Genomic DNA, 21,579 nt, shown 5'->3' with positions numbered 1-21,579 from the left:
TGAGAAGAAGAGGGACAGGTTCAAGAGGGGCCTCAGTACTAAGCTCCGCGACCGTCTCAACACAGTCAGGGTCAACAACTACAATGAGTTAGTCAACATGGCCATTTCTTAGGAAGACTACATCATAGCCCGCCAGGCAGAAAAGAAGAGGAAGACCCCTATGGCAGGACCTTCAGCTCAGCCTCAGCGCTTCAGGATTGTGTTTGACACTCAGAACAGGGGACCTCAGCAGCAGCAAGGACGGTGGGTGATCCGACCACAATAGCAGCAGCAGGCACCCAGCCGCTCTCAGCCCCCAGTTCAGAGGAACAACAACCAGCCACATCAGCAGTACCGTCAGGCCAATGACAACAGATGTTTCACTTGTAGCAGCACTGGACACTATGCCAAGAATTGCCCCAAGAACCAGCAGAGGTAGGGGTAGAATGCCAATCAGAACCAAGGCAAGAGGCAGAAGGTGCAAGTGAGACAAGGCAGGCTGAACTTCACCACCATGGCTAATATTCCAGAGGGAGCACCCGTCATGACTGGTATCTTTTCCGTTTCAAATTATCCTGCAGTCATTCTTTTTGATTCGGGTGCATCACATAGTTTTATCAGTGCAAAATTTAGTGCCAGTTGCCTTTTCATCACACAAATGGGGGCATTACCATTTCAACACCAGGAGGCAGGGTTGCCACCTATCAAATCAATAGGCATGTGCCTATAAAATTTGGTCGTCTTGTAATTAAAACCACTCTCCTTATCTTGGGATTGGATAGTGTGGATATCATTTTAGGAACTGACTGGTTATCAAGGCATCAGGCAGTAATTGATATCGTAGCAAGGGCCATTGAGATACACTCACCTACTTGTGATGAAATTACGTTGTATTTGCCTAACCAAGGTTGTACCCGTTCCTGTGCCTTCGCCCTGATAGAGTCACCTGTTGAGAGAATCCCAGTGGTATGTGAATACCCCGATGTTTTCCCAGATGAATTGCCAGGGATGCCACCCGACAGAGACATAGAGTTTGCAATTGAGCTACGACCCGAAACTGCTCCTATATCCAAGAGACCCTATAGGATGCCTCCAGCAGAGTTGGCAGAATTGAAAAAGCAGTTACAAGAGTTGTTGGACAAGGGATTCATTCGCCCAAGTACTTCACCATGGTGATGTCCAGCCTTGTTCGTGAAGAAGAAAGATGAGAGTATGAGATTGTGTGTTGATTACCGCCCTCTCAATGCGGTGACAATCAAAAATAAGTATCCGTTGCCCCGCATTGATATATTGTTTGATCAGTTGGTGGGAGCCAAGGTATTTTCCAAGATAGACCTTCGCTCTGGCTATCATCAGATCAAAGTTAGGGCCAGTGATATTCTGAAGACGGCTTTCTCTACCAGGTATGGGCTTTATGAGTACTTAGTGATGTCTTTCGGGCTGACCAATGCCCCGGCATATTTCATGTATTTGATGAACTCAGTATTTATGCCAGATCTGGATAAGTTTGTGGTGGTTTTAATTGATGACATTCTGGTATATTCAAGAAATGAATAGGAGCATACTATGCACTTGCATACAGTACTTTAGAGACTGCACGATCATCGTCTATATGCTAAGTTGTCCAAATGTGATTTCTGGTTGAAGGAAATCAAGTTTTTGGGTCACACCATTTCTCTGGATGGGGTATCAGTTGATCCTGAGAAAGTGCAAGAAGTGATGGATTGGAAGCCTCCTACCACCGTGCGGCAGATTCAGAGTTTTCTGGGATTGGCAGGATATTATCGGTGATTCATTCCGGATTTCTCCAGGATTGCCAAGCCAATGACTGAATTGTTGAAGAAAGGAGTAAAGTATGAATGGAGTCAGAAATGTGAGGATGCCTTTCATGCATTGAGGCAGCATCTAACGACAGCACCTGTGCTAGCTCAGCCTAACAACACCAAACCCTTTGAGGTTTATTGCGATGCTTCAGTCACTGGATTGGGATGTGTCTTGATGCAAGACAACAGAGTTATTGCCTATGCATCCCGAGCACTTAGGCCTCATGAGCAGAACTACCCCACACATGATCTAGAGTTAGCAGCCGTAGTTCATGCTCTGAAGATATGGAGACATTATTTGATGGGAGCACATTGTAATATTTATACTAACCACAAGAGTCTCAAGTATATTTTCACTCAGGCTGATCTTAATATGAGGCAGAGAAGATGGTTGGAATTGATCAAAGACTATGATTTAGAAGTGCATTACCATTCGGGCAAGGCCAATGTTGTGGCAGATGCCTAAAGTCGAAAGGCCCAGTGCAACTATGTCACTATGGACTCCAAGGTTGCCACTCTATGTGACGAGTTGTGTAAGCTGAACCTGGAATTTGTTTCCTCAGGTACCTTGGGTTATATTTCAGTAGAGCCCACTCTACACGAGAAAATAGTTATGGCACAGATGGGTGACAAGGGTGTTCAAGTCATTAAGGAAATGCTCGAACAGAAGGTGGATAAGTACAAATGCTTTCGTCAGGACAGCAAGGGAGTTCTATGGTTTGAAGACCGATTGGTTGTTCCTAAGAATCCCGAACTCAGAAAGCAAATATTGGATGAAGCTCACCTTTCCAAATTCTCCATGCACCCCGGTAGTAACAAGATGTATCATGATCTCAGATCTTTGTACTGGTGGACCAGGATGAAGAGGGAATTTACTAAGTATATATCTGAATGCGACACTTGCCAAAGAGTCAAGGACAGTCATTTGAAGGTAGCGGGTACCTTACAGCCCCTTCCCATACCATCTTGGAAATGGGAGGATCTCAGCATGGATTTTATTGTGGGTTTACCCAACACATCCCGACACCACGATTCTATTTGGGTCATCATGGACAGGCTAACTAAGACAGCTCATTTCTTACCAGTACATACCACCCACAGGGCAGAAAAGTATGCAGAAATCTATATTGACCAGATAGTGCGTCTGCATGGAATACCAAAGACTATCTTGTCAGACAGAGGAGCACTGTTCGTAGTACGTTTCTGGGAGCAGCTGCAAGAGTCATTGGGAACTCAGGTGATAAGGAGCTCAGCATACCATCCTCAGACAGATGGTCAGACAGAAAGGGTAAATCAAATTTTGGAAGACATGTTGAGGGCATGTGTGCTGCACTATGGGAAGAATTGGGACAAGTGCCTTTCCTTGGCAGAATTCTCTTATAACAACAGCTATCAATCTAGCCTAAAGATGGCACCGTTCGAGGCCTTGTATGGGAGGAGGTGTAGAACACCGCTAAATTGTTCACAAACTAGAGAGAGGGAAATATTTGGACATGACCTACTTGAAGCCAAGGAGAAAGTCAGAGTCAATAAGAAGAACCTAGAAGCTGCTCAGGCCAGGCAAAAGAGTTATCATGGTAAGAGGAGGAAGCCTCTACAATTTGACGTGGGAGATCATGTTTATCTTAAGGTGTCACCCACAAAGGGTGTTTAGAGATTTGGAATCAAGGGCAAGTTAGCTCCTCGCTACATTGGGCCCTATGAGATCAAAGAGACTTATGGACCTGTAGCATACCAGTTGAAGTTGCCACCTCATATGTCAGCAGTTCATGATGTGTTCCACGTATCTCAGTTACAGAAGTGTGTCCGCTTACCCACGGAAATGCTACCTGAACTAGAATTGGAGATAGAATCAGACTTGTCTTATCAAGAGCACCCCGTCAAGGTATTGGACCAAAAAGAGAGATCAACTCGGGCAAGGTCAATCAAAATGTATAAGATTCAGTGGAGCAACCACATAGAAGAAGAGGCTACGTGGGAGACTGAGGATTTTCTACGATCTCGCTTCCCCGACTTTCTGCCTAAAGGAGTCGGTACGTAACCCAAAACACCCACCCCCACCTGCCCTTTGAATCTAAATATAAGAAAAACCTAGTTATCAAGAGTAGAGTAAGTTGTGGAAATAAATTTATAAGGACTTCCTTCTGAAGTTGCAAAGAGAATGACATTCGAAGAGCAGTTAACTAGAGAAACTTGGTTAAAGGGAACTGCAACACAACAACTTACCCCTTCTTGGTACCCCACTAAAGGATCCCTACCCAATCTCGGGACAAGATTCCTTTAAAGGGGGAGGGTTGTAACACCCCAGGTGTTACCCAAGGCCCTGGCTCAATACATGCACTCATGACCTGTTATCACATGTGTTAAGTGGAGGAGAAGGAGCACCAAAACTTTGGAAACAATGGTTTAACTAAGGAATGTTCATGACAAAAGCAATACCCAAGAATTTTATGCAATTCTCACCTTGGACAAAGTGGCTCAAACCCTAGACCCCCTCTTGAGCCATTAGACCCCCAAACACTGGATTAATGGAAAGGATAAGCAAATGAACATTTCATGATTTAAACCCTTTACCAAAGTTGAAGTACATTAATATACCTACAATAACTAGTAAAAAAGGTATTCCAAAAAGGTCCCACAAAATGCTCAAATTCAGCCCCCAAGAGAAGAACACCCTAGGGCAACCAATTTTTCTCTAAGTAAAAAATCAGCCTTCTTCCAAAGATCATAGATGTTCACCTAGTTGATGGCGCCAAATCCATGGGGTCCAAATGACAAAAGGGAGCCAAATTACCTAAGGAACACACTGGAAAAGTTTAAACCAAAGCCATGACTGTTTGACACGAGTTGACACATGTTTTGTCTCGGGTTGAACATTGCCGACAGCACTGACTTGGCGCCTCCATATCTCCCAAGCCAGGGCATATCTCCCCTTGGAACTCACATGAACTAGGTAGCTCTAGGTGCAGGGAAGAAATCTTACACAAGCCATATGGCAAGATTTGCATGTTTGGGTGCTCACCAGGCATAAGAACTTGGGTAGAATAACACAACCACGTGTTCGACGCGCCCTGGCAACGCCAGAGCACGCCCCGGCGCTCGGCCCCACGCATGCCGCGCCGCGCCAAGCTAGACCCGTGCTCGCGCCTATAAAGCCGACCGAGGCCTCGACCGTATGCCCCCGCTCGCTCTCAACCTCGCCGGAGCGCAAGATCATCGGCGATCGCTCTGCCCACGGTGTGCCAGCGACTGCCCGAGACCCGACCACTGTAGACCAGCCACCCTAGCCATTCCCCGCCCTGTCTGACCCTCGGGATAGCCTCTACGTACCTCGGTGAAGCTTCCAGAGCCAGGAATCGAACTCTACCTCGCCGGAGACACCGGATCGACGTCGCCGGACTTCAACCGATCGTCGGCGCACGTAGACCGAGCTCCATGGTCGGAGCACACGCCGCCGACGAGCCCGCCTGCCTGCGCACGTGGCCCGACCGATTCTGGCCATCACCATCGACGAGTCGTACCTCAAAGTAACCGCGAGGACCTCCCAAAGCTAACCCCGCCCTTCGCCGGACCTCCCTCACCGCCGACTATAATCTCGCTGACGGGGAGTACATCCTCGTTCCGGAGCAAGGAGTTGCTCAGGAGGTAGCCCAGGAGCCAGCACCAGAGCCTGCCATCGAGGATCTGCCTGCCCCAGCTTTCGAAGGCAAGCCCCGGTTTTATGTATAACCTATTCTATATGCTATTTTACTGCACTTAATGTTTGTAGGCTTGTACTGTGCACTTAAGTGTAGGAATTGACTGAAACCTTAGTTGCATTAACTCAGGTTTTCCCTTGTGATGGATACTAGTATGCTAGGTCGAGTAGTTGTTTTACTAATTAGGGATCTTGGTAGAAGTCGAGTGATTTTTCTAGCACTCGCGCGAGGTCAGGAATTAGTTGTATCCATTTTCATATCATAATGATGATGGTCTGTGGACAACAATCCATGGGGATTGGTTGTCTATGAGACAGGAATCGGAATAAGGATTAAGGTGTGGTACCGTGTGTCAAGCGTTTGAACGTACTAAACACATGCCAAGAAATATAGTAAATCTGTAAGCCTAGTACCTGAGTGAACCTGCCCGCAGACTTTACCCCTCACGCGACCTGAGATGTGGTCTCCCATTCCGGTTATGGTGGGTGCAAGTGCGGTCACTGCACGATGGCAGTCGGGGTCAGTGAGGCATTGTACGCCAAGGCGGTGAGCCCTGATCTGTTGACAGGGAATCGATGGGGACGGTTGATATGTGTGGGGACGGAGTGCCTCGCCATGTCATGTGTTTAGGTTTACCTTGCAAGGTTTAAAAACTCGATTTGAATCGTCTGCTTCTCGCAGTTAATAAGACTGCTTGATCCATGCTGCTACATTGAGTAACAAGTGGAAATATGTTGACTTGGCAAAAGATGTTGATTGCTAAATGCTTGATACCATGCATGATTAGATAGATACACATTTAGTCTTAAGAGAGTCACCCTAAAACTTGAAAAGCTAAACTTGATTTTAGACTCAGCTAGTGCTTTTGGCAAACCAAACCCCTCAGCCAAATAACTGCATGTCTAGAGGTAGAGGAGTAAACTCCTCACACCGGGAAAGTCTAGCTGAGTATTAGTATACTCAGCCTTGCTTGTGGCATAATTTTTACAGGTTCTCTAGAGGACATGGTTGCTGGAGTGACTTGGCCGTCCATCTTGCCACCAGGTTGGACAGTCGAGTGGGACCCTACCTCGGCAGAGGAGGAGTATGAGGAGTGATGGGCCAGGCTTCCCCATCCCTCTGATTATTTACTGTTAGTTATATTCCGCTGCATTCCGAACAATGATCACTACTTTTGATAAACTCCGATGATGTTGTAATAAATTAAATACTCCTTAATGTATGGTTTTATGCTTTATTGTATTTACTTTGTGCCTCACCTTCGAGTGAGTACGTGGTACTTGATCCTGTTAGTGGCCTCATCGGAATAGATCCGAGGGACTGACGTTTTATTCCTATTTAAGTGTGGTCTAGCCTTTAAGGTGGGACTTAGGCACTTAAGTTGGAATAATTCGGGCTGTTCCGCCACACAAATGCTGATCCGACGATTGAGATCTATTCGTACCCCTTCGGCTATGAGATCTTGTAAAAGAGCCCCCATAGTTCGATAATAAACCCGCCATCCCCTGTAGTTCAAAGGAACTAATAGATTGGTCCTTGGATTTTATAAAACCGCCTCTATACTGTCTGGATTTTTGACCACAGCCCAGGTGTTGAATAAAAGGTATAACATAATTCAAAAAATGATTTTTAGTTTAGAAATAATTCTAGAAACTTGTTTAATTCATGTTTAATGCATTTTAACTCCGAATTGATCCATTCCAGTTGCATTAGTTTCATATTAATATAGTTCTTCATCTAGTAACCTTATTTTATCATGAACCCTATGATCAAAATTATACACTTAGTTTCTTTATATCCCACACTTAAAACTTTAGAAAAATCATAACTTTATAACCATAGCTCTGAATTTAGTGGTTCTTGAACCTGCGATCTCGTAGTAATGCAAAGAATATTATTATGCAGTTTGTGCTTATGTTTGGTGCGATGTTAATTTTTGTCTATACCATGTTTGTTTGTATTGCTATGTTTAGCGGTGACATCACGAGTCACCTGAAGAGCAAGTTGGTACCTAGAATCTTAAGTCCCAGGCAAGTTGTGCCCTTGATCACTTCTATTTATCCAATAATGTTCCTGTTAATCATTATGATCTACACGGGTTAATTTTGATGGGACCCAATAGGTTAATGTCGGTACCCTAAAACTAGGGTACCCCTTACTGCTGTATAAAAACGCAGTACCCACACGGTTATTTTTAGTCGCGTGGTAAAAGAGTTGTATGTGGGACAAGGCCATGACTCGCCCCAGCCTCGGGTGACTACTCTGGGCCAGCAACAGCACCTGACCCCACCACATGGGCAGGTCTGGTGCCGCCACATGTCCAGATAAAGTGACATACTCTGAGGCATCACCAGTGAGGCTGGACCCCCCATGGGAAGGTGCTGGACCCCTGTATATACGGTCCGGGCCTCCAAGTTTGGTCCAGGACCTCCACGTGTGTGAACCGGACCCCTGTAATGGGATCCGAACCCCCCTATATGGGGTCCGGGCCACCCACAGTGGGGTCCTAGGGTTTCAGGGAAGAACATACCCGGGCCTTAATCAGGACCCAGGCAGGGGTCCGGTGCCGACACGTGTCCAGACCTGATCTGGTGGGATCTGGACCTTATCACATACACTCCTGCTCCCCGCCCAGGCGGAGACCCGATGCTGCCACGTGGCCTGCTGCGCACGGCGTAAGCCAACGGGCGGAACCTGGCATGAAGCCTCTGGGCTACGCGCGACGTTGCATTCATTACGGATAAGACGTGCGCCTGTCCATCCCAGTGACAGGCGGCGTGCCCAGTCCACGCTGCGTGAGCCGTGCTGTTACTCACACGTTACCATAGCAAGGACAATGACTCACCATTACTCGTGTGTTTCTAGGAAAAGGGTCACTATCTATCAATGCTGCATGGACTGCAGTCATCATGACTCCCGCTGATTACTCATGCGTTACTAAGGCGGAGGGAATCTTAACGGCTCCGCCTATACGCCTCTACTCATGTGTGCTGTCAGCATTAATTATTCACATAATGTATTCCTTCCATTATGCTCCTGGGCCCGCATCTCAGAGCTCAGCATCCTTGTATGTACCTCCCTTAAACTATAAAAGGGAGGGGACACAGCGTTACAAGGGACGCGGTCAATACAGCTTACGGACAGTGGATGTAGGGTATTACGCTCCAGCGGCCTGAACCACTATAAACCCTCGAGTGTTCTTGTGTTCATCCAAAATTTACCAAACAGGCAAGCGCTTAGGCCCCCTCCTCATCTTAGGATTAGGGCGGGTGTATTCCGCCACCCGGCCGGAGGATTTCCCACCGACATTTGGCACGCCAGGTAGGGGTATGGCCTTGGGTTTTTCGCCTGTTTTCTTGCTCGACATAATGGTTCAGATCGTCGAGCACCGTGACTTGTCCTACGAGGACTTCCTGGTGGAGGAAGAGGTAGCATCTTCTATGCCACGAGGCTCTAACCGCCCTGTGCATGGTGCTGCTGCTATGCACGCTACGCAGCAGCACATGCCCGTGCAGACATCCAGGACTCCGTCGAGGGCTGCTCCTGGTGGGGCGTTGTCTGCAGCCAGGGAGTTGCTACGTAACCCTCCAAGTTCCACGGCCTCGCCGGGGGCCATGAGGCAGTGGTGCGAAGATGTCGACCGTCTCCTCGGCATGGCCCATCCTGGCTCGACTAGGTCCAGGCCTCAATCATTCCGGCATCAACGCGAGGCATCGGCATCTGTGCGCTCACCCTCAGTGAGGGGTGCACGGACTGACGACCTGCGGGCAGAGCCCAACCGCAGGCGTGCGGGCGAGGATGCTCGAGTCTCTCTGGAGAGGGTGCGTGAGCACCGGCAAAACTTCGAGGGTTGTAACCTCGACCAAGACTTCACTGCAAGGGGCGCCCGAATCCAGGCGGGTGTCCCATTGGTCGGCGTGGGCTGTGCCGCACTAGCGGATCATCTCCGCATGGTGACTTGGCCACCCAAGTTTTGGCCACACCTACCGGAGAAGTACGACGATACATCAAACCCGTCAAAATTCTTGCAGGTCTACGTCACCGCCATTACGATAGCTGGTGGAAACACTGCCGTAATGGCAAGCTACTTCCATGTAGCCTTGACCGGGCCAACCCGGACCTGGCTCATGAACCTCACCTCGGGGTCGATCTACTCCTAGGAAGAGATCTGTGCACGGTTCATAGCAAACTTCGCCAGTGCTTATCAGCAGCATGGTGTGGAGGCTCATCTCCATGCAGTAAGGCAGGAACCCGGGGAGACTCTCCGGGCTTTCATCTCCCGCTTCACCAAGGTACGAGGGACTATACCACGCATCTCCGATGCCTCCATTATCACTACTTTCCGACAAGGGGTGCATGATGAGAAGATGTTGGAGAAATTAGCGACGCATGACATAGAAACCGTCACTACGCTTTTTGCTATGGCCGACAAATGTGCCAGAGCTGCCGAGGGCCGTGCATGGCACTTGACACCGCAGACCGGAGTTACCCAGATGGGCGGCTCAGGTGCTGCCACCCAGTGCGGTGGCAAGAAGAAGAAGAACCATGGTCAAGATAAGCCGCAGTCTGGTGCTCCGGTGGCCGCAGCTGCGGCTGGGGGTTGGGACGAGCGCGGCAAGCGCCCGCGACAACAGGGAAGTAACAGTGGGTCATGCCCTGTCCATCCCAACAGTCGCCATAGCGCCTCGGAATGCCGAGAGATCCTCAAGCTCGCGAAGCGCATTAGCGAGCAGCGCGAGCAGGCCTGGCAAGGAGAAGGTCGACGAAGGTGGCGTAGCCACAGGAGAACGGGACCTCGGGTATCACTCCCCCGAGCAAGTCCTCAAGGACATCCTCACCGGAGACTCCGACTCCGGTGATAACAACGATCGCCGCAAGAAGCTGTACGTGATGTATGGTGGAAGCTGGGAGCTCACCTCCCGTAGGAACGTGAAGTCCCTACGCCACGAGGTTCTTTCGACGATCCCAGGGGTCTCGAAGGCAGCCCCACATCAGCGGTGGTGGAGCACCACTATCTCCTTCGGGGCATCTGACTACCCCGAAAACATGGTAGGGGCTGGCATACTACCACTCATCACCGCCCCTGTCATCGCCAACATGAAGCTACATCATGTCCTGATTGATGGTGGGGCTAGGCTCAATGTCATCAGTCATGCTGTGTTCAAGCAGCTGTAGATCCTAGGATCCCGACTGGGACCCTCTCGCCCATTCTCTGGAGTGAGCCCTCAACCAGTGTATCCCCTTGGGAGCATCACACTCCTGGTTATATTCGGGACTGAGGAGAACTTCCGCACTGAGAATGTCCAGTTCGACGTTGCGGAGGTTAACCTCCCTTTCAATGCCATCATTGGCAGACCGGCCCTGTATCGGTTCATGGTCATTGCCCATTACGAGTACATGGTCCTCAAGATGCCGTCCCCTGCTGGGGTCCTCACCGTGCGGGGCGACCGCCTCGCTGCGCTTGCAGCTATCGAGAAGTTGCGCGCCCTGGCGGCAGAAACCGCTCGCCCGGATGACGGGGGGAGGGACCCCTCGACTTCCTGTACCAAGGCACCTACCAAGGTGCCTAAGGTGCAACCATCTGGAGCAGACGGCAGTCTCGTCAAGACCATCCAGGTCGGCGCGGATTCCTCCCAGACCACTTGCATCGCGGGCAATTTGGAGGAGAAATAGGAAATCGCGCTCGTCGCCTTCCTCTAGGCAAATGCCGACGTATTCGCATGGGAACCATCACAGATGCCTGGGATCCCCAGGGAGGTGATCAAGCACCATCTGAAGATCCACCCTGATGCCAAACCGATGAGTCAAAAGCCTCGAAGACAGTCCATTGAGCGACAGGATTTCATCCGTGAGGAGTTCCGGAAGCTGCTGCGCGCTGGCTTCATCGAAGAGGTCCATCACCCAGTATGGCTGGCCAATCCAGTCATCGTTCCCAAGGCTAACGGGAAGCTTCAGATGTGCATCGACTACACCAACCTCAATAAGGCCTGTCCCAAGGACCCATATCCACTTCCACGAATAGATCAAATCGTGGATTCTACCTCTGGGTGCGACCTCCTCTTCTTCCTAGATGCTTACTCTGGTTTCCATCAGATCCAGATGTCTAGGCAAGATAGGAAGCATACCGCTTTTGTAACTGTGGATGGGCTTTACTGTTATGTTGTAATGCCTTACAGTCTGAAAAATGCCTTGCCGACATTTGTACGGGCGATGAGTAAGACCTTTGGTGACCTGATTAGGAACAGGATAGAGATATACGTTGATGACATCTTGATCAAGACTAAGAGAGGGTCGACCCTAGTGGAAGACTTAACCCTGGTCTTTGACAAGCTGCGGGCAACACACATGAAGTTGAACCCGGAAAAGTGCGTCTTTGGTGTCTCCGCAGGGAAGTTGCTGGGATTTCTGGTTTTGCACCGGGGCATTGAAGCAAACCTAGAGAAGATCAAAGCAATTGAGACAATGAGTCCTCCGACCCGAATCAAGGACGTCCAGAAGCTTACAGGGTCACTGGCCACCCTTAGCCGCTTCATCTCAAGACTGGCCGAGAGGGTGCTACCCTTCTTCAAGCTATTACAGAAGTCTGGCCCATTCTCTTGGACCGAGGAGGCAGAACGAGCCTTTCAAGAGTTGAAGCAGCACCTTGTGTCCCTACAAATACTAGTAGCTCCAGAGCCAGGGGAGCCGTTGTACTTATACATTGCAGCGGCTACAGAGGTGGTGAGCATGGTGCTGATCGTTGAAAGACGGCACAACATCCCTAGGGGAGTCAAAAAGTTCCCCTAGGAGAAGGTGGTGGTCCGACCACCACGATGGTGATGGAAGGTAAAGAGTTTGAGGGCTCGGGACCAACCGTAGGGGTCCGAACCATCCAGAAGCCAGTCTACTATGTCAGCGAAGTCCTCCATGAGGCAAAGGCCAGGTATCTTGAGACGCACAAGCTTATCTATGCTATACTTGTTGCGTCCAGGAAGTTGCGCCACTATTTTCAGGCACACAGGGTCATGGTGGTGACCTCCTTCCCGTTAAGGGCCATTCTCCACAACTCTAACGCTACAGGCAACATCGCCAAGTGGGCCGCGGAGCTTGCTGAGTTCCAACTAGACTTCCATCCTCGCCACGCTATCAAGAGCTAGGTTCTCGCTGACTTCATCGTGGAATGGACCCCTTCCCTGAGCGCTCCTGGGGGTCCGGATCTCGATTTGGACTCCACACCTGCGGAGCCCGGGGCTCCGGTCTTCACCGAGCCCCACTAGACGCTCTTCTTCGACAGGTCCGCTCGCCAGCAGGGTGGCGGTGCTGGAGTGGTCCTCATCAACCCAAGTGGAGATCAAGTGAAGTACATGGTGCACCTTGAGTTCAAGGCCACCAACAACATGGTAGAGTATGAAGCACTGATTTTCGGCTTGTTTGTGGCCCTATCCCTAGGGATCCGTCAGCTCCTCATGAAGGGGGACTCCCAGCTGATCATCAAGCAGGTCCGTGGAGAATGTAGCTGCAACAAGCCCAGGCTCACAGCTTACCTCCTCCACGTAAGGAAGCTGGAAAAGGATTTCATTGCCCTGGAATTGCAACATGTTCCTCGGGCTAACAACTCAACAGCAAATGAACTTTCCACGAGGGCATCAACTTGGGCTCCCATGCCCGTGGGTATCTTCGAAAGACGGCTGCTGAGACCTACCGCCCAGCCTACCGAACCGGGCGAAGAGGGTGAGACTAGCACCTCGAAGCTAGCGGCCCCGATGGCATTCCATCTGCAGAACCCACCAAGGATTGTGTGTGCTACAGAGGGTCCTGCCAACCTCTTAGCGCCACAGTCAGTAGCTCAGAGTGGTCCCAATGCATGGATCTCTGAAATCTGGGACTACCTGAAATAAAATATCCTTCCTGAAGATTGTTGGAACTTGCTACCAGGTGCAAGGAGATCCAACAGGGGTGAGAGTTGACGTAAACAGGGTTCTCGCACGAGATGGCAAAAGCTCTGTCAATCTAGCCTCTCAAGGGCACTGTGCGGGGGTATTTATAGGTATCTGAGTGCCCAGCGTCCTGTGTTAAGGACGCATGTGCCCTCAGACATCTAGGTTATCCCCGGAATATTCCCATAAAGCGGGGTTACATACCGTAATTACAGGGATGCCTTTACAAATTAGGCCCGTAACGCGCAGCGGCCACGCAGGGCCTGTTACAATGGGCCGGATCACACGTGGGCCTCCATGCTGGACGAGGTCGCAATGATGGGACGACCTCGTCACAGGTCTTCGTCCGATGACGTGTGGGATGAAGGGTGAGCCTGCTCGTTGTCTTGTCTCCGTTGGTCCGACGATTACGGCGAAGGCATCGAGCGAAGGGTGGCGTCTTCGCCTTCGCCCCAACATTTGCCCTCCGAGGGACTAGTTCGACTAAGTCATCTGGTGCCGAAGACGTCGCTAGATGGCGGAGACGCTGCCCTTGCTCGAAGTGGTTCCGCGGGGGTTTTTGACATGACCGTTGATTGACACCATACTGTTGGACTGCGGGTTTCCCGAAGCGCCGCGCCCTGTGTATAAAAGGGGGCAGGGGGCGACGCGTTTTGAACTTTATCTTTCCGCGCTCCGTGAAAACCCTAGCCGCCTTTTCCACCATCTTGCTTCTCGTCTGCCCTCCTAGCTCTTGTTCGCCGGAGATCTGGCCCGAGTGAAGCAGACCGCCCGCCGCCGCCGACGGTACGTAGCGATGCCGACCTCTTCTTCTTCTGTTGCCGCTACGCCGCCGACCGACGCGTCGTCTGAGGAGACGCTGAGTACTGTGGCGGCGGAGGAGTTGCGCGCCGGCGATACGGTGGATTTCGGTGTGTCGCGGATGTCCTCGGTCCGCGTGCAAGATATGCAGCAGCTTGGTTACTTTGGCGGTGGAGTCGCTCGTGTCCCGGGGACGGAGGAGGTCCCCGAGCCGGAATGCGAGTTGGTTGTGTTCGAGGCGTTCTTTGCCGCTGGTCTTCGCCTGCCTGCGCACCGATTTGTGGGAGAAGTCCTGCGCAGATTTAACGTTCAGATCCATCAGCTGACTCCGAATGTCGTGGTGGCTCTGTCGAAGTATGTCTGGGCGACGACTTCGTACGGCGGATAGCCATCAGTCGAAGTCTTCGCGAAGTACTATTGCCTGCACTGGCAGAAGAGGATGATCGGAAATGAAGTTGCCCAGTTTGGGTCATGTACATTTACGCCGAAGACCGGCAAGACCTCGATGGAGGTAGTTGAGTTGGTTCCTTGCGCTCGCAACAAGTGGGGCACCTGGCATGAGTTTTGGTTCTACGTCGCGGAGGGCACAGTCGAAGACCATCCGGGGCTCCCCGTGTCCGAGATGTGCTCGCATTATTACTCAGCATACCCGCCGTTTGAAGTGGCGGAGGAGGATGCGAACGAAGGGGCCCTTCGGTGCGCCGCCGGCCTGAGCAGCGGGCGCGATTTGGTTGAGGAGTTTGTGGCGTACGGGGTATGGCCTTTGGCGCATGGCTGGGCATTGGGCGAAGTATGCCCCCGCCAGATGCCTTCCCATGGTGGGAAGCTTGTGCGAAGTCCCGCCTTCGCGCTGGATCTGCGTAGCCGCGATCCGGCCGCCTTTGTGCGTGAGGCGGAGGATGAGGCGGTGCGGATCGTCGGTCGGTACGTGCCGAAGACAGAGGGCCAGCGTAGCTGGGATATTCGCGGGTCCAATGATCGCTTGAACAGGGTTTTCGAGTTGAACCGTCTGCCGTATGGCGGTTATCCCTATCAAGACGATGTGGATCGTCGCGGGAAGAAACTGGTGGTAGAGACTGGAGACGACCCCACGCCGGCGGACGCCCCGTCCTCTAAGAAGAGGAAACTAGGTATTGCTATGGGAGGTCTGGGGATTTCTGATGGTTTTGCTAGGGAGTTGATGAGGACATGTGCGGCCCCGGGGGGAAGGATGTCTTCGCCCGAGCTTCGGGAGTCTTCGGCGCGGATGCTGAGGGTTACCGGGGGTTGGTGGCCTAAGAATGATCCTATCCCCCGCGCGGCCGGCGAAGACTTTTTTACATCTCGCATGGTTCGTGATTGGAAAGTGTTTCCTTACGGGCGGAATATCGCTGCTGTTGTGTCGGCAGTGATGGACAAGGATCGTCAGGGAGCTGCGCAGAAGCGCCAGGCGGTCGTCAGGCTCCATGAGGCCAGGCCGAAGAGGCAACGGGGGGCTGCGAAGGCTGCTGCCCCCGGCGGAGGCCAGCCGCCGCTGCCGGCGAAGTCGGCCGTCCCTGCATCCAGCAGGGCGTCGGAGGCTGCGAAGGCGGCTGCCGCCGGTGGTTCCAAGTCTGTGAAGGCCGCCCCTGCGTCCAGTAGGGTGCCGGAGGCTACGAAGGCGGCCCGAGAGTTGCTGCCGCCGGGCAAGCGCGTCGCCGACTTCGCCACCGACATTAGTGTGGAAGATTATCTTGTTGGTAAGTCGTTGGCTCGAGTTTTTTTAATCTGTTGACACATCGCAGGGTCGGACGAAGGCCAACTTGTTGTTGTTCCGCCTACCGTGGCGACCGCGGCGACTGCCATGGTGCCCAGGGCGAAGGGCAGTGCTCTTAGTGCCGGCGGCGAGATACCGGCACTCACTGCCGTTAGGGACGAGGCGGGTGCTGTGTCCCACCGGCTGAAGGAGATGCAGGAGGCACTAAGTCAGGTGCGTTGAGCTAGACTTCGATTTTTTACCGGCTTCGCTGGGGCTGTGGTCTTATGTGTGTCTTGTAGGCGGCTGACTTCGCAGACCGCGCGGCGTCGGGGGCCCTGACGGCAGTTGTGTCTTCCGAAGTCGAGAGACTTCGGACGCAACATGCTGACGCCGTCCGAGAAAAGTCGGCCACCGACAGTAAGTGTCGCAAGCTGGCGGATAAGGTGGCCGCGCTGGAGGGTGAGAAAACTGACCTCCGGCGCCAACTGGCGGAGGAAAGGAAGGAGGCTAATGAGGCCCTCGCCAAGGCGCAGGCTGCGCAGACGGAGGCCAATTTGGCGCGGGCGGAGGGCAGTCTTGCCAGGCAGCGCGCCGAGCAGTTGGAGGAGTGGCTCAGCGCTCTGTAGAGCCGTGTGGAGAGGGCCGAGGCCTCGACGCGCTCGGAGGCTGAGCGGACACGGAAACAGCTTATGGATTCATACCATGAGCTGGGCGCGCGGACCGCTGACTTTGAAGTGCCGGACCGAGAGCCCGGACTTCGCTGCCTCGAGTGGATACAGGAGGAGTTGCTGGCGCTTCCCGCCATCGTGGAGGGGTTTATGTCCTATGCCTCCCTGGTCACCTGCGAGGGGGCGATGAACGCGCTCTCTCGCGAAGGGTGCCGACACTATGAGGTGTTCGACCAAGCTGATGAGGATTTTGAGCGCGATATCTATAAGGTTGAGGACCCTGTGGTGAAGGAATCCGCGGGAGCCCTCTACGACCGGATGTGGGGCCCCCACGGTCGGGAGGTGGTCAGGGAGCGGGCCGAGACGGCGAGGGGTCAGGTAATGTTTGACTTTTGTTTGGTGTTTGTTGAATGTGGGCTATGTGTGGGTTTGCTGAATCTGTGTGCTGTGTCTCAGGCGACGCGTGGCGAGAGGGTGGATGACTTCGGGGCTTTGAACAGCGCGCTGCCTGACCCGGAGCCGAACCCGGCGGCGGCTGTGTCCGAGGACGCCCTGGAGCCGCCCCCGGAAACCGCCGAAGGCGTCCCTGATGCCCCCGCAACCACTGTAGCCGGTGGAGGCCCATCGCCAACTGCTGCACCGAGGGCTGAGGATCCTGTGAAGGTGGCGGCGGAGCCGACAACGGAGGATCCCGCGACGGCTGGGTCTTCGTAGGTGGCTTAGTGGGTGTGGGTAGTTAGGGAATTTTGGATATGTTGCTGAATCTTGGTTGCTGCGCAGGTTCAAGATTTTGGGCCTGCGCACGCAACCGCTACTACTAATTTTTTGGCGGCTTCGACCGTGGATGATGGTAATAAATTGGATGGGTCTGCATCTAAGTTTTCTGATTTTGGTGACTCTGAGAGCTCGGTTGAGTGGACTGAGGAGTCGTCGGATGAGGACTTGGACTACTTCGCGGCCTTGGATGTGGCAGCGGCGGAGGCTTCGCCGCATGCTGTGGATGCTGAAGTTGTGCCTGGTCCGAGTACTGGGTGTAGGCGGCGAAGGGCGGTTGCCAAGCGTAGAGTGAGTGGGGCGGACGGCGGTCGGCTTCGTGTGAGTAGGGCTGGCAGGCAGGAACTGTTGTCCTTGCCGGCCGCTGTGAGTGCAGGTGAGGGGGAGCTGCGAAGTATTTTTGCGGGTGAGGAGCTTAGGATAATGTTATTTAATTATAGGGAGATGGGAATTATTCCGAAGGCTGAGCCGATGTAGAGTGTGATGCCCTCGCTTGTACATGTGTAATGGCTTGTATGATGAGGTTGTGTGCCTTCGCACATTCGGCTATGCTTGCGAAGACGTTACGTACTTGGTCTGGTGTATTTGTTATGTTGGTCTGGTGCGGATGTAGTCGGTCTTTGTGCGGACAGTTTGGCGTAGTCGTTTTCGCACTTGTTAAGCTTCGTCCGGCTGCGCCCTTAGGTAACTGTTGCATGGATAGTCTTCGCGGAAGACTTCGATTTTTCGCACTTGTTGCGCTAGCCCGGCTGCACCCTTAGGTAACTGTTGCACGGATAGTCTTCGCGGAAGACTACGGTTTTTCGCACTTGTTGTGCTAGTCCGGCTGCGCCCTTAGGCGACTTCTGCGCGGATAGTCTTCGCGGAAGACTACGATTTTTCGCACTTGTTGTGCTAGTCCGGCTGCACCCTTAGGCGACTTCTGCACGAATAGTCTTCGCTGAAGACTACGATTTTTCGCACTTGTTGTGCTAGTCTGGCTGCACCCTTAGGCGACTTCTGCATGGATATTCTTCGCGGAAGACTACGATTTTTCGCACTTGTTGTGCTAGTCCGGCTGCGCCCTTAGGCGACTTCTACGCGGATAGTCTTCGCGGAAGACTATGATTTTTTGCACTTGCTGTGCTAGTCCGGCTGCACCCTTAGGCGACTTCTGCACGGATAGTCTTCGTGGAAGACTACGATTTTTCGCATTTGTTGTGCTAGTCCGGCTGCACCCTTAGGCGACTTCTGCACGGATAGTCTTCGCGAAAGACTACGATTTTTCGCACTTGTTGTGCTGGTTCGGCTGCACCCTTAGGCGACTTTTGCGTGGAGTTGTCGCACGCGAGGGTGGCCGGCGCTGAGCCTCGCGGTGACTTTTTATTGGTCGAATGTCGAAGACCGTTGGCGCGGTCTTTTTTCGACGCAGGTTTTTGCGGGGGATTTTTCGCTTGTATATTACATGACTCCGCCTCGTTAAAAACCTCACCCCCCGGGAGGAAAAGAGTGCGGGCCAGAATAAAATTGTTTTTGCGAATTACAAGGGCGAATCGGCCCTGATGAGTCAAACAAAAAATTTGCGGAGATTGTCGATGTTCCAGTAGTGCTCCAGGTCTTCGCCGTTTGGCGTTGCGAGCCTGTAAGCACTGGGGGAGGCCTTTGTCTTGACAATGAAAGGGCCCTCCCACTTGGGCTCCAGCTTGCCCCTGGACTCTGTCCGAGCTGTTCGGACGAGTACGAGGTCCCCTTCGCTGAATTCCCTCGAGATGACTGCGTGGTCGCGCCATGCTTTTGTCTGGGCTTGGTATTTATTTAGAGCCTGTAGGGCGAAGACTCGGTCTCCATCGATGAGATCCTTCGAAGTGGGCTCGTCCACGTCGGGGACGGCTGACGGAACTGTTCGCGGGGACCCATGTTTTATTTCTTATGGGGTCATGGCCTCCGATCCATATAGAAGGCGGAAAGGGGTGAACCCGGTCGCCCTGCACTCAGTCGTGTTTAGCGCCCAGACCGCCTCAGGTAGCAAATCGGCCCACTTGCCCTTCTTTTCGTCGAGGAGCATCTTTTTGACAGATGTGAAAATTTTTCCATTGGCGCGTTCCACAACTCCGTTGGACTGCGGGTGATATACTGAGGCGAAGGCAAGCTTGGTGCCGATGGAGAAGCAAAAATCCTTGAAGTCTTGGCTGTCAAACTGCTTGTCGTTGTCGACTGTTAGTTCGGACGGTACTCCGAAGCGACAAACAATGTTTTGCCAAAAGAATTTCTGTGCAGTCTTTGATGTTATTGTGGAAACAGCCCTCGCCTCGATCCATTTGGTAAAGTATTCGACAGCGATGAAGGCGAACTTAAGGTTCCCTTGAGCCGTGGGCAGGGGCCCGACGATGTCTAGGCCCCAGCGCTGGAGAGGCCATGTGTGGGCGATCAGTTTTGTGAATTGCGAGGGGCTGCCTGATCGAGGAGAAAACTTCTGGCAGGCTTCGCAGGACCTTGCAACCCGATTTGCGGCGCAGATCATTGTGGGCCAGTAGAAACCTTGGCGGATCACCTTTGCGGCTAGGGCCCTTGGCCCTGCGTGAGAGCCGCAAGTACCACTGTAGACTTCGCGCATGATTTGGATGCCTTCGGTCTCGGTGACACATTTAAGTATTGGCTGACTGACCCCTTTCTTGTAGAGTTGGCCCTCAATCAGTGCGAAGTCCCGACTTCGATGTTTGAGGCGCTTGGCCTCGTTGATGTCGGTTGGGTGATAGTACCCCTGTAGGAACATGGTTATTGGTGCCCGCCAGTCTTCGGTCATAATAAGGTTGACTATGCGGTGGCCCTCGCTGTCATTGGTTATTTGGAGCCCTTCGGGGCTCCGGACGGCTGGCGTGCCGATGACATGGTAGAACACGTCGGAGGGCAGGGACTCGCCTCTGGCGGCAGCCTTGGCCAGTGCGTCAGCCTCTTCATTCTTGGCCCGGTCCACATGCTGCAAGGTGAATCCCTTGAATTGTCTCTCGAGACTTCGGATGGCCGTGAGGTATTGCATAAGTGCGGGGTCCTTTGCTGCATAGTCTTTCTCGACTTGGCCGACAACTACCTTGGAGTCTGTTCTGATGATGCAGGTGGTGACCCCAAGGGCCCTCAGCTTGCGGAGGCCGAGGATGACTGCTTCGTATTCTGCTATGTTATTTGTGCATCTATCAGATTCCAGAGCGAAGCTGATGCGTGCTGCGTATCTGTGCTTGACCCCGGCGGGTGAGGTGATGACTACAGCGGCGCCTGCCCCCGCATGGCACCACACGCCGTCGCAGTGGATCGTCCAAACCTTCTCTGCGGACGGGTCCGGCTGTGTTATTGGCCCAGTCCAGTCGACGACGAAGTCTGCTAGGACTTGTGACTTGATGGCTGTCCTGGGCTCGAAATTGATGTGGTAGCCGGAGAGTTCGGCCGCCCACTTAGCAATCCTCACCGATGCCTCTGGGTTTCTGAACAATTCACCGAGTCCCCTGTCTGAGGTGACTCGGACCTTGAATGCTTCAAAATAATGGCGCAATTTGCGCGAAGACATAACAAATGCGTAGGCAATCTTCTCCAGTTCTGTCATGTTACATTTGGACGGTGTCAGCACTTCGGAGACGTAATAAACTGGGCATTGTCTGATCACGCCCTCAACTGTCTGCTTCTGCACCAGTGCCACGCTGACCGCTTGCAGCGAAGCCGCAACGTAGAGCAACAGGGGTAGCGAAGAGTTGGGGCTTGTAAGGACTGCCAACTTCGACACGTACTGTTTTAATGAGGCGAAGGACGCTGCCTGCTCTGGTCCCCAAGCGAAGTCTTTTGCGCCACGGAGAGTTTTGAGGAAAGGGAGACTTCGCTCAGCGGATTTGGAGATGAATCTGTTGAGGGCGGGCAGCCTGCCCGTCAGGCGCTGGACGTCTGTGGCGGACTGCGGAGGCGTCATGTTGATGACGGCCTGAATTTTGGTTTGGTTGGCCTCGATGCCGCGGTGTGATACCAGGTAGCCCAATATTTTGCCTTAGCGAACGCCGAAGACGCACTTCTCCGGGTTCAGGCGAAGTCGTGCGTCTCGCATGTTCGCGAATGTTTCAGCGAGGTCAGCGAGATGGTCCTCCTTGCTCTTGCTGGCGACGACGATGTCGTCCACATATGTGAATATATTTCTGCCAACTTGCCCTTCGAGCACTGTTTTGGTAAGCCTGGAGAAGGTGGACC

The sequence above is a fragment of the Zea mays genome, chromosome 7 (assembly GCF_902167145.1).
Source record: "Zea mays cultivar B73 chromosome 7, Zm-B73-REFERENCE-NAM-5.0, whole genome shotgun sequence".
In the NCBI taxonomy this organism is placed as follows: Eukaryota; Viridiplantae; Streptophyta; class Magnoliopsida; order Poales; family Poaceae; genus Zea; species Zea mays.
Note: the sequence above shows the minus strand (reverse complement) of the source record.